Source organism: Danio rerio, chromosome 19 (genome assembly GCF_049306965.1).
Source record: "Danio rerio strain Tuebingen ecotype United States chromosome 19, GRCz12tu, whole genome shotgun sequence".
NCBI lineage: Eukaryota > Metazoa > Chordata > Actinopteri > Cypriniformes > Danionidae > Danio > Danio rerio.
In genome coordinates, this window is record NC_133194.1 from 49,487,886 (window position 1) to 49,500,000 (window position 12,115).

Consider the following 12,115-nt stretch of genomic DNA (forward strand, 5'->3'; position numbering starts at 1 on the left):
GGATTACTGCAACTCTCTACTAACTGGGCTTCCAGCTAACTCTATCAAGCCTCTTCAACTGCTCCAGAATGCAGCAGCACGAGTGGTCTTCAATGAACCTAAACGAGCACATGTCACTCCGCTGCTACTCCGTTTGCACTGGCTGCCAGTTGCTGCTCGCATCAAATTCAAAGCTCTGATGTTTGCCTACAAAGTGACTTCTGGCCTTGCTCCTTCTTATCTGCTCTCACTTCTGCAGATGTATGTGCCCTCCAGAAACTTGCGTTCTGTGAATGAACGTCGCCTCGTGGTTCCGTCCCAAAGAGGGAAGAAATCACTTTCGCTCACGCTCAATCTGCCCAGTTGGTGGAATGAACTCCCTAACTGCATCAGAACAGCAGAGTCACTTGCTATTTTCAAGAAACGACTAAAAATTCAACTATTTAGTCTCCACTTTCCTTCCTAATCTGCAATTGCCTCTCTGAATATCACACTAACTGTACCCCAAAAAAAATAAAAATACTAATACTACTAATACTTCCCTTCTTAGACTTTACAGACCTGAAACTTGCTTATAGCACTTATTCATTGTTGCTCTTAGTTGTGTAAATTGCTTCCTTGTCCTCATTTGTAAGTCGCTTTGGATAAAAGCGTCAGAAATGATCAACATTGATCTGCTTCGCGATCTGATGCAGTCTCGGTTCATCTGCTATATATAACATATGTCTCTCTATAATTTAAGCCTAAAATGCAGAATTCTACCCAACGTTTCTTTAATAGATTGATTAATTCAATAGATCGATTTTGGTAATTGTGTGTGTAACTTACCTTTATTCATTTACTGTATGATTTGTTTATGGGTAAAACAAAGACTATGCAGGTCAGGTAGTTTAAACGGTAGCCTACAAATAATTAATTTGTTATTAATTGATTAATTATTCATAATTGAAAATCAAATCGTGACATAAGAATCGAAAATGTAATCGAATCGAGGATTTGGAGGATCGTGACACCCTTATTAACGAAGCATACTGTTAACCAGGTTACGGATTTGTACTGTAGCATATTTACAGTTTTCTACCGTTGAAATCACGGGCATTTTTACAGCGTAGTTAATTATTATGCATAAAGAAATACTCTCATATTTGCACAGAGATGGTGTTTTTATTCACAGACTTTAAAACCATACAGAGTATTCAGTTTTAGTACAAGATGAGCTGCAAAATCCACCTTTGTTATATTCGTTAGTGACCTTGCCTCTTTTATTTCACCTGCAGTGAAAAAGAATAACGGAGAAGAACATTAATCTGGACTGAAAATTACCCCTCTTTTCATACAAGACACTTAAGGTCAGGCTGACCAATTCATGCATTATGCCTTGATTATTTAATCATTGGATTTATGCGATGCGTTATACCTTGCCCTTCTTGGATCTTGGATATGAATCTTAATATACTGACGCAGCATTACCAAAATGTTGAAAATTTGGTTAGATGGTATACTGATGATAAGATAGCAGTTGTTGTACTATCAATTAAAGCAGGGGTGTCCAAACTAGGTCCAGGCTGGTGCCCTGCAGATTGTAGCTCCAACTTGCCTCAACACACCAGCAAGGATGTTTCTAGAAAGCCAAGTAAGAGCTTGATTAGTTAGCCAAGTTGAGTAAAACTCGCTGCTATACACATGGCGTTTGCATCGCGTTGGTGATTCATCACATGAGTGTCATGTTACAATCCTTCATCTCGTCTGTGGCACTGCATGGCATCTACAAGAGACTGAATCTACACTAGGATGGCGACTTTACACGGTTAACTGGGAAAACTCTTCATGAAAGACTGAAAGGTGACTGCAAACAAACGTTGTGGACTCAGAGGTACAAGAAAGGGAAAAATATTTATCTATTTATTACTTTTGGGATAATTGCAATTTGTAAAGAAAAAAAAAAAGGATTTATATTTGTATGCTTTGTTGAATTTGTATTCAGTAATTGAAGTTTGAGAATGAGGAGTGACTAATGATTTAAGTGCTCATGTTTCAAGGTGTTTGTGTAATGTTGGGCTTATATTCATGACGCATGTATTAGACAAATGTTTGCAATTTGGAACTAAACTTTGCAGGACACCGGCCCTCCAGGACTGTGCCCGACATCCCTGACATCGACTGTGTCGGACATCCCTGAATTGGAGTATGTCATTTACTTCACGAAACAAATAAAGAAGGTTGCCCATGAGCATTGCCTGTGTGATAAAACCAATTTAAATAGTCAGAGCAGTTAGTTAGGAGAACATATCCCAGTATGGGGTTTGTGTTTTATTTTTAACTATATAATATACAGTTCAGTAAACATCACATATGCTGGAGTGGAGTTATTTAACGGTACTGTCATCTTAGACACAATATGATCTATTTTATTCTGTTTCACCAAAGAAAATGGCTCCAAACAAAGTTTGAAATGATAGATTTGAACAATCAGGAATTCTGAATCAATTGTTCAAGTGAATGATTCAACGAATCGCTCACCTATATTTGTCGCCACCTACTGGCAGTCTATACAGTCATTCCCCCTAAAAATACCGGGGTATGATATTTTGCCCATATCGCCCAGCTCTAGGTGAACAGAAATATCATTATGGTTTGATTTCCACCAGAAGACTATTATGAAAGTATTTCAAATTAAATCGGAAACCCGAAATGGTAAACAGTAGCATTTAAAAATGTTTGACTTCATGTCATCATATCAGGTAACATTTTCAAAGCCTTAAAGGGCCATGAAACCCGCTCATTTCAGCAGGGTGTTTTCACACCTCTACTTTGGAAAAAGTCAGAAAAGTGGGCGTGTCCAGCTCTGTTTAGGGGGGAGTGTCGGAGGAAGAAAAGTGGGATGGTGTGGGAGTGTCTATTTGGGCAAGCGCATGTTTCAGAGTCAAAATATACACAGGAGAAAGTGATGGTGTTTAACCTACATGGACATCTGTAGTGGAATTATTTGCCAAATTATTAAAAGTTGGACTTTAACTGCAGTTTGGCTCTTTCATTCAGGGAATTCATTCATGCCCCTCGCGACAAACAAGATATTTGATTCGAGGAGCTGCTCTAAGCGTGTATTTTTCATGCAATGTTTGATACCGCACGGCGAATGAGAGAAAAAAACCCTCCGCATTTTACGGAAACTTAGATACACACGGCAGGTAGTGTCAGAAAGCCGCGTGTGTTATTCCGGTCACTAAATGCGGTAAAAACCCTACACGAGGTTAAAGTTTGGTTGTGGTGCTAACATGTTTACACTCGGTGCAATAGTTAACTTAGTTAGATACGAACAAACTGAATAAACAAAGAGCACTGGTCGCTCACTTACCAAATCTGTAGAGACAGGACAATCACCAGCAACTAGAGCCGGGTCTTTATTAAGAGGAGACTAAAGCGAATCCGGATCTCAGCGTTTGCAGATGAGAACAGCTCTCAGGTAAACAATGTTCCTCCTTAGACACGTAAGTTATTGTTGTCGAGCGTCGCGTACACTGTTAATCCACACGTGATCCAGATGAGCTCTCACAGAAAGAAAATGAAAACAAAACTTCACTGCAGCAAACTATAAAAGCAACACTTCATGCTTGTTTTGCCAACACAACGTGGCGTCTCTGTCGTCTAAACACTGTGACAGTAATGAATATTAATGAAGTTGTACAATAGAGCGCGCTGATTGGTTTGAACCAAGCCTTACTCATGCATTAATGCAGCACACTGTAAGACGTAATAAGACACACTCTGGCACAGACGTCCAGTCTGCACGCTGGAATACACGCTATTATGTCATGGCCGTGACGCAGCTTCAAAAATTAGTTTCAAACCGGAAGTACGAATTTGCTTGAAATAACGCAAAAACAACCAATTTACACTTTTTAGTGAAATATAGGTGTCCTAATAGTGTTTATAGCAGTGTGGGACACATATACCACTGTCAACAGCTCAACACATGTGTTTCGTGACCCTTTAAGGGCCCATTTAGACTCATATTTATAGTATTATAGAGTAATGCATAAGCAAATGACACAGTAATAATTCATACGAGATATAAACATCTAACAGATAATTACATCATTAATCACAATTATCTGTATGACAATTAATCAGCCACCGAAATTTCATTATCACGACAGTCCTGGAACAAGTGAACAACAAACAATCCATTAACAAATCTGAAAGATGCATTCCTGGAAAAACAAAATCTGTATGTCAAAATGTCCTCAAATCAATGCTCTGAATCATCTGAAAAGCTTCTGGATTACTTTGCAGTCCTTGACATCATATTATTTAAAAGAAGATGAAAAAGGTTTATAATTAAAGGTTACAACCACTGACATGGGGGAAACACACTTAAATGTCATGTATGTGAAAACCAATTCTCACACAAGCTCTTTCGTCTGCTTTTTTATACATTTTTCGCAGACTAGAAGCAACATCAGAATAGAAAAGTCAAAGTTAAACTTCAGCCTACGTCCTCTATAAACATTCATACGTGTCTTATCTGACGAGACCTTGGAGTAAGTAATAATTAAACGATTACTTCCTGCGCAAGGACAAATCACACTATATAAATAAAGGCGTTAACCAATAGTCGTCACAACACTAGAGTGTTATGATGAGTGGTTTGTACTTTCCTTGTGGTTGCGAAGGTGTTGTTTACAGTCTTGCATCTACACACGAGTACAAATCTGTTCTTAAAGAGACAGGCCATCATTTAAATCACCATTACGTCAATCTGAATATGTTAATCATGCCTTTCTTCTTTGAAAAATACACTTTTGCTCATGCAACGGAAGGAAAAAACAACCTTATCAGCTTTTATTGCATGTGGAAAAGATCAAAGAGGTTTGGGGCATAAGGGCGAGAAAATAATTACTTTTTTGGAAAAAAAAATTTGCACATTACTAATTATTTTCAGTTATATTTTTATTTTATATTAATACTTTGAGTAAAGTTGCATTCAAATAATCAAAAGTGACAGTAATGACATTTAAGGCTGCACAATATATCGTTTCAGCATCGATAGAGCAATGTGACCACTTGCAATAGTCACAGCAGGGATCTGCAAAGTAGTTGGGATTATGGTTGACCAGTTACAGTTGAAACCAGAGGTTTACATACTCAAAAAAAAAAAAAAACAACCATTTTTAAAAAAAAAAAATGTCTGATGGTAAATCATACTAAACGTTTACTATTTTAGCTCCGTTAGGATGACTTGCATAATTTACATTTGCTAAATGCCAGAATAAGGAGACAATTTTATTTTATTATAAATTTTTTATTAATTTCTAGACAGTCAAAAGTTTACACACATTTCCTTGGTATTTTTTTTTAGCTTTGCTTTTAATTTGTATAACTTTGGTCAAGTGTTTTGGGTATCCTTCAACAAAATTCTCACAATAGTTTGCAGGAATTTTGGCCCATTCCTCCTGACAGAATTGGTGTAACCGAGTCAGCACACAATTTTCCTATAGGATTGAGATCAGGGCTTTGTGATGGCCACTCCAAAACATTCACTTTGTTGTCCTTAAAGCACATTTTCACTAATTTGGCAGTGTGCTTAGGGTCATGGTCTGTTTGGAAGACCCATTTGTGGCCAAGTTGTAATGTCCTGGCTGATGTCTTGAGATGTTGCTTCAGTATTTCTCCATAATGTTCTTTCTTCATGATGCCATCTATGCTGTGAAGTGGACCAGTCCCTCCTGCAGCAAAACAGCCCCACAACATGATGCTGCCGCTGCCATACTTCACAGTTGGGATGGTGTTCTAGGCTTGTAAGCTTCCCCCTTTGTCCTCCAAATGTAACACTGGTCATTATTGCCAAACAGTTCAATCCTAGCTCCATCAGAGCACAGGACATGTGTCCAAACATGAGTCTTTTTCTTAATGTAATTCAGCAAATTGGCTTTTTTGATTCTGGCTCGTTGTTTTTCCCATGTTGTCACACAATGAAGCAGTGTGTTTGAGCTTTTCCTTCAATACTATTCTACAGTTGTGCCTCACATTAACTCAAATGTTGTCAATTAGCCAATCAGAAACTTCCAAAACCTCGACATCATCATCTGAGCTTTTCCAGAGGCAGAATAATCTTATTGTATGTAAATTTGACTTTCAAGACTTACCTAAGAGGAAAAGCTTGGTCACATTAAGATCTGACTATATTTAATGGTTTTATGCCTTTTATACAGTGTATGTACACTTCTGCTTTCAAATGTACATAGTGGAGTAATTTCAGATTTCAACCTTTAGAGTGAAAGTTTATTATCTACATGTGTTTTTAAGACCAGACTGTAAGAATTAGAAGTAAATTTAGGCTATTTGGGAACAATAAATTAAACGTTTGTAGCTTATAGATTAATTGTATGTTAAACAATTTTTTTACGCAAATAAAACATTCATTATTTTATTCATTCATTCATTTTCTTTTCAGCTTAGTCCCTTTATTAATCCGGGGTCGCCACAGCGGAATGAACCGCCAACTTATCCAGCATATGTTTCACGCAATGGATGCCCTTCCAGCTGCAACCCATCTCTGGAAAACTTCCATACGCACTCATTCACACTCATACACTATGGACAATTTAATCTACTCAATTCACCTGTACCGCATGTCTTTGGACTTGTGGGGAAAACCAGAGCACCCAGAGGAATCCCACATGAACAAAAGGAGAACATGCAAACTCCACACAGAAAGGCCAACTGACCCAGCCAAGACTCAAACCAGCGACCTTTTTGCTGTGAGGCGACAGCACTACGCCACCACATCGCCCTCAAATAAAACAATATATTATTATACAGTGATTATTTATTTGTGCTTCTGGATACTGTTAGACTCTCCCGAAAATAATCATAAATCATTGTTTTTTTTTGTGCTTATTTTCTTTGTTGTGTTTAACTTGTATTTTTTTAAATTCTATTTCATACAGATACACTGCCCTATAGAATCATCCGAGTCGATCTAATATTATGAATTTTTTTACAAGCTACTCAAGTCATCTGCTAAAATTAGAGTTATAAATCGCTATATATATAATCTCATTAAATGTAGATATTCAATCCAGCAGGTAGCTCTCTGCAACGCTCACATGGTCGCCCATTGAAGCTAAGCAGGATGGGAGACCACATGGGAAAGCTAGATTCCTGCCGGAGGTGGTGTTAGTGAGGCCTGCAGTGGGCGCTCAACCTGCGGTCCGTGTGGGTCCTAATGCCCCAGAATAGCGACGGAGACTCTATACTGCTTAGTGAGCACTGTCTTTCGGATACGACGTTAAACTGAGGTCCCGACTCTCTGTGGTTATAAAAATCCCAGTATGTCCTTTGAAAAAGAGTAAAGGTTTAACCCTGGCCAAATTTGACCACTGGCCTCCTAACCGTCCCTATATAATAATCCTATATATCCCTTTATATCAGCTGGTGTGTGGTGTGCAGTTTGGTACAATATGGCTGCCGTCGCATCATCCAGATGGATGATGCACACTGGTGGTGGATGAGGATATCCCCCCCCCCATTGTGTAAAGCACTTTCAGTGCCCAGAAAAGCGCTATATAAATGTAAGGAATTATTAATTAAAAAGTAAGGAATTATTGCAATGACAGTTTTTTTTTTTCCAATATCGTGCAGCTCTAATGACAACTACAATTTCAATGTTTACAATCTTTATATTTATTAAAGAGTCTTGGGAAAAAAAATGTCACGCTTTCCACAAATGAATAAAAAAAAAAAAAAAAGAAAGCGCTAAACACAAGCAACGTTGACGTTACTTACACATCAAATCAGCATATTATGTGCCATGGAAGACATTAGTAATGGCATTTTTTAATTTTTAAAAGTAATTATTCCTTATTGAGAATTAAAGTTGCATTAAATTGATCAAAAGTGACAATACAGGCATGTACAATGATGCAGAGAATGTCAATTTGAGATGATGTTTTTGTTTTCTTAATATTAAATCAAATACTATTAAAAATGGTCATGTTTTCCACAAAAAAGAATATATATATTTAGGCTAAAGTAACACTGACAATAAAAATAACAACAATACAGCACATAACCTTGATTTTTCCAAACCACGTTAAACCTTAAACCGGCTCCATGCCTAGTTCTGAATCAGAGTTGAGTGGGAAAAACATGGGAAGTCTGAAAGGGGGGAAGGGGAAGTTGTTTCAGAGCTTTTGGCAGAGGACGAGGGTTCCTGTGGGGGATGAGAAGGGGCCGCGGTGTCAACAAGGCACAGGCTGCGAAAGAATCTGAGCAAACTTTCGCACAAAGGAGCCCCTCAGCGCCTGGGGGCAAGACTGGAGAGGTAGTCAAATCAAACCATAAAACGGCTTGGGCGCGAGCCATTAGATCAGCTAGCACTTAAACAAAACACTCTTTCTACAGCAGCCCCCCCCACCGTCCTATACAGTCCCCTAGTAGCTCTGAATGTACCAGCAAATTGAAATTCCTCTTCTGATTCCTCAGAATGCAGCTTGACCATCAATGAGAAATGTTTGTTTTTGCTTCTCGCTGTAGTTAAACTGCACAACACTGGGAGCTTTGTTTCAACCAGGCTGATGTATAGTGGGACAGAGTCTATGAAATGACTCTGATGTAAGGCAACAAGTCTTGACATACACTAAAGCTATTAAAATCAGCCAGAGGAGTGGATATCTGATGACCAATACTGCAGTATGAGGACTTTTGTGTAGGGTAGGAATGGATGATATATTATTGTTTGCAATAAACTGGTAACAATTCAACACACAATATAATAATAATAATAATAATAATAAAATGACTTGGTGTACGATTAGAACTGCACGATACTGGAAAAATGTGATTATAGTCGGGTATAGCGATAACAGTATTTCTCATGACTGGGCCCACACGAAATCTGCGCTCGCAGGATTCCGCCGATTTTGAGCCCATCATTGATTCGGTTTATTTACTTGTGTTAATGTGTGTAAATTTATATTTTTTCAGTTTTTATATTTCAGTAATATTATTGCCTAATATGAAAATGTTTATATGATTTACTTTACAATATAGTTTGTAAAGTAATATCTTCTGTATTATAGTAGATATATTATATGAGAGACTTGTTTACCAATTAAAGTGGATCTAATTGGATTTGCATTGTAAACACTAAAAATTTAAAAAAGTTATTTTTTATTTAACATATTAAGTTTTATTTCTAATACACCCAAAATAATTCCGCATAAATCAGCAAATTTTTAACAAAACTGTGCGCAAAAATAGCAAAAAATGTCCGCAGCTTCTGTCTGGCAGTTCTCATGATATAACATAGAAAATGCTATTTGTATTTGCTGTTTTATTATATTGAAATTATATTAAAATAAACATTTTTCAGTTTCAGGGCAGTGCGATTTGAGGAAACTATTTAATTGTTTTGTTTTTTTTTGACATATTGCGATTGTGATTGAATTTTATAGTCAAGACTCAGCTCAATCTGTATGGTAGCTTCTTACTGCAGTGTAGGCCTGGGCAATATGGCAACAAAAATCAGACGATATCGGTAATTATCGCCATAAATGTCAAGTCTTTTTATCTGTTAATTTTATAGAATTTTCATCATGCCAATCTCTTTGAGGGCGTTCAGATAATGTTTTGAGAAGTTGTGTTTTTTTAAATGATCCTATTAAACACTTTACCAAAAGTCTCAGATATCCCCATGACGCATCTCTGAAACTTTTGCTGCAAATGCCAGCTTAAGTAAATAATGGCATCATAAGTAGCACAATTGCCTCAGAAGAACAGCAAGAAGGTCACTGGTTTGAGCCCCGACTGGCATTTCTGTGTGGAGTTTGTATATTCTCCCAGCATTTGCGTGGGTTTCCTCCGGGTGCTCTGGTTTCCCCCAGTCTAAACACATGCGCTATAGGGGAATTGGGTGAGCTAAATTGTGTGTAGTGTATGAATGTGAATGAGTGTGTATGGATGTTTCCCAGTGACGGGTTGCAGGTGAAAGGGCATCCGCTGCGTAAAACATATGCTGGATAAGTTGGCGGTTCATTCCTCTGTGGCGATCCCAGATTAATAAAGGGACTAAGCCAAGGAGAAAATTGACGAATGAATAATTTATTTATTTATTTATTTATTCATGGCAGCATGGTGGCGCAGTGTGTAGCACAATCGCCTCACAGTAAGAAGGTCGCTAGTTTTTCAAAAGTACGCTTACACTGTAAAAAATCCTGGTTGCCTTTAAATTGAATCAAATTACCCTTTTGAGTCTATAGAACTTATATTAGGTTAAACTGTCTTAAAACAGCTTACACAACTTATTAAAATAAGTTAATCATGTTCTAACTTAATTTTCTAAGTTACAATGACCTAAATGCATATGCTATCAGGACTATGGTTTTGTAGACAGACCCAATGGTGAGTTTATTTCTTAAATTAAGTTTAAAGGGTCACGAAACACCAAAACACATGTGTTGAGCTGTTGACAGTCGTATATGTGTCCCACACTGCTATAAACACTATTAGGACACCTATATCTCACTAAAAAGTGTAAATTGGTTGTTTTTGCGTTATTTCAAGCAAGTTTGTACTTCCTGTTTGAAACGAATTTTTGAAGCTGCGTCACGGTCATGACATAATAGCGTGTATTCCAGCGTGCAGACTGGACGTCTGTGCCAGAGTAAGTCTTATTACGTCTTACAGTGTGCTGCATTAATGCATGAGTAAGGCTTGGTTCAAACCAATCAGCGCGCTCTATTGTGGAACTTCATTAATATTCATTACTGTCACCGTGTTTACGCCACAAAGACGCCACGTTGTGTTGGCAAAACAAGCGTGAAGTGTTGCTTTTATAGTTTGCTGCCGTTAAGTTTCGTTTTCATTTTCTCTCTGTGAGAGCTCAGCTGGAGTCACGTGTGGATTAACAGTGTACGCGACGCTCGACAACAATAACTTACGTGTCTAAGGAGGAACATTGTTTACCTGAGAGCTGTTCTCATCTGCAAATGCTGAAATCTGATTTCGCTTGTAGTATTCTCTCCATAAAGACGCGGCTCTAGTTGCTGGTGATTGTCCTGTCTCTACAGATTTGGTAAGTGAGCGACCAGTGCTCTTTGTTTATTCAGTTTGTTCGTATCGAATTAAGTTAACTATTGCACTGAGTGCAGAAATGTTAGCACCTCATTTTGTGACCGGAATAACACACGCGGCTTTCTGACACTACCTGCCGTGTGCATCTAAGTTTCCGGGAAATGCAGAGTTTTTTTTTTTCTCTCATTCGCCGTGCGGTATCAAACATTGCATGAAAAATACACGCTTAGAGCAGCTCCTCGAATCAAATATCTCGTTTGTCGCGAGAGTCATGAATGAATTCCCTGAATGAAAGAGCCAAACTGCAGTTAAAGTCCACCACTTAATAATTTGGCAAATAATTCCACTACAGATGTCCATGTAGGTTAAACACCATCACTTTCTCCTGTCTGTGTGGATGTGTATTTTGAATCTGATACTCGCGCGTGCACAAATAGACACTCCCACACCATCCCACTTTAGTTCCTCCGACACTCCCCCCTAAACAGAGCTGGACACGCCCACTTTTCTGACTTTTTCCAAAGTAGAGGTGTGAAAACACCCTGCTGAAACGAGCGGGTTTCATGGCCCTTTAAATACGCTTTTTAACCCAGTGGGTGGGTTTGAGCATACTTGACTTAACATTAAATTAATACAACCCAATTTTTACAGTATTACGTTATTATTAAGAAAACATGCAAATAATAAGTTATACATCAATATAAATGTGGGAAGGGGCGATGGATCACGATGCCGGATCAGCATCGTAAAGTTTGTCGGCCATCAGCGATGGATGATGGCATCGTCTATCAGCACAACCCTAGTTTACAACAACCTATTTTTAAGCGCATATCCAAACTGTGCAGAAATAGTTGGATGGAAATGTAGATATTGCCCCAAAAAGAGATGAACTGCAACATCATCCTGGTTGTGGTAAATCTGATAACCTAAATCCAGAAATAAAAAGACCATAGCTAGACTACACATAAAAACATGCTGCAGACCGATTATGACAGCAAATATAAAAGTACTTTCTAAATTGACCAAGCCTTCAGGTTCAAAAGTGTGATCTTGATGGGAT

General features: G+C 38.1%; 1 protein-coding gene and 1 long non-coding RNA gene across 6 annotated transcripts in view; both read right to left on the reverse strand.

Annotated features, from left to right (window-relative positions):
• ext1b (exostosin glycosyltransferase 1b) overlaps positions 1-12,115 on the reverse strand; it is a 222,163-nt gene that overhangs the window by 189,412 nt on the left and 20,636 nt on the right.
• LOC141379189 (uncharacterized) lies at positions 2,516-6,838 on the reverse strand. Its single transcript, XR_012395275.1, has 2 exons — positions 3,967-6,838; positions 2,516-2,736 (listed from the first exon to the last, which is right to left on the reverse strand). It is a non-coding gene; the product is annotated as an uncharacterized lncRNA (long non-coding RNA).